Source organism: Arachis hypogaea, chromosome 16, assembly GCF_003086295.3.
Source record: "Arachis hypogaea cultivar Tifrunner chromosome 16, arahy.Tifrunner.gnm2.J5K5, whole genome shotgun sequence".
Taxonomy (NCBI): Eukaryota; Viridiplantae; Streptophyta; class Magnoliopsida; order Fabales; family Fabaceae; genus Arachis; species Arachis hypogaea.
Window position 1 is genome coordinate 104,292,675 of NC_092051.1, and position 1,507 is coordinate 104,294,181.

The following is a 1,507-nucleotide window of genomic DNA, read 5'->3' on the forward strand; positions in this document are numbered from 1 at the left end:
GGAAACTAAGAGAAGCTAAAGCACAACCCTATGGAGAGGACCTGACAAAAATTTTCGAAAAAGAAGGAGACATGGCCGAACCCAATAACAATGGTGGAGATGCAAGGAAGATGATTGGTGACTTTATTGCACCCTCTTCTAACTTCTATGGAAGAAGCATCTCAATTCCTGCCATTAGAGCAAACAACTTTGAGCTTAAGCCTCAATTAGTTTCTCTAATGCAACAGAATTGCAAGTTTCATGGACTTCCATTGGAAGATCCTCATCAGTTCTTAGCTAAATTCTTGCAAATCTGTGACACTGTTAAGACCAATGGAGTTGATCCCGAGGTCTACAAGCTTATGCTTTTCCCTTTTTCTGTAAGAGACAGAGCTAGAACATGGTTGGATTCACAACCTAAGGAAAGCCTGAACTCATGGGAAAAGCTGGTCAGTGCTTTCCTGGACAAATTCTTTCCACCTCAAAAGATGAGCAAGCTTAGAGTGGAAATCTAAACCTTCAGACAGAAGGAAGGTGAGTCCCTCTATGAAGCTTGGAAAAGATATAAGCAATTGATCAAAAGGTGTCCTACTGACATGCTTCCAGAATGGAGCATCATATGTATATTCTATGATGGTCTGTCTGAGTTGTCAAAAATGTCATTGGACCATTCTGCAGGAGGTTCTCTTCATTTGAAAACCCCTGCAGAAGCTCAGGAACTCATTAAAATGGTTTCAAATAACCAGTTCATGTACACCTCTGAGAGGAACCCTGTGAACAATGGGACGCCTCTGAAGAAGGGAGTTCTTGAAATTGATACTCTGAATGCCATATTGGCTCAGAACAAAATATTGACTCAGCAAGTCAATATGATTTCTCAGAGTCTGAATGGATTGCAAGCTGCATCCAACAGTACTAAAGAAGCATCTTCTGAAGAAGAAGCTTATGATCCTGAGAACCCTGCAATGGCAGAGGTGAATTACATGGGAGAACCCTATGGAAACACCTATAATCATTCATGGAAAAATCATCCAAATTTCTCATGGAAGGACCAACAGAAGTCTCAACAAGGTTTCAATAATAATGGTGGAAGAAATAGGTTTAGCAATACCAAGCCTTTTCCATTATCTTCTCAGCAACAGACAGAGAATTCTGAACAGAGCCATTCTGGCATGGCAACCATAGTCTCTGATCTATCCAAGACCATAGTAAGTTTTATGAATGATACAAGGACCTCCATTTGAAATTTGGAGGCACAGGTGGGTCAGCTGAGTAAGAAGATTACTGAAACTCCTCCCGGTACTCTCCCAAGCAATACAGAAGAAAATCCCAAGAGAGAGTGCAAGGCCATAACCATGACCAACATGGCCGAACCTGGAAAGAGTGAGGAGGACGTGAGTCCCAGTGAGAAAAGCCTCATGGGACATCCTCTGGACAGAAAGGAATTTCCCTTTGAGGAACCAAAGGAATCTGAGGCTCATACAGAGACCATAGAGATTCCATTAAACTTCCTTCTGCCATTCATGAG

The 1,507-nt window shown here is 41.9% G+C and overlaps 1 non-coding gene across 1 annotated transcript; it reads right to left on the bottom strand.

Moving 5' to 3' along the window:
* Window positions 1–473: 473 nt before the first annotated feature.
* LOC112761066 (small nucleolar RNA R71) lies at window positions 474–581 on the bottom strand. Its single transcript, XR_003181476.1, has one exon. It is a non-coding gene; the product is annotated as a small nucleolar RNA R71 (small nucleolar RNA).
* Between the last annotated feature and the right edge of the window lie 926 nt (window positions 582–1,507).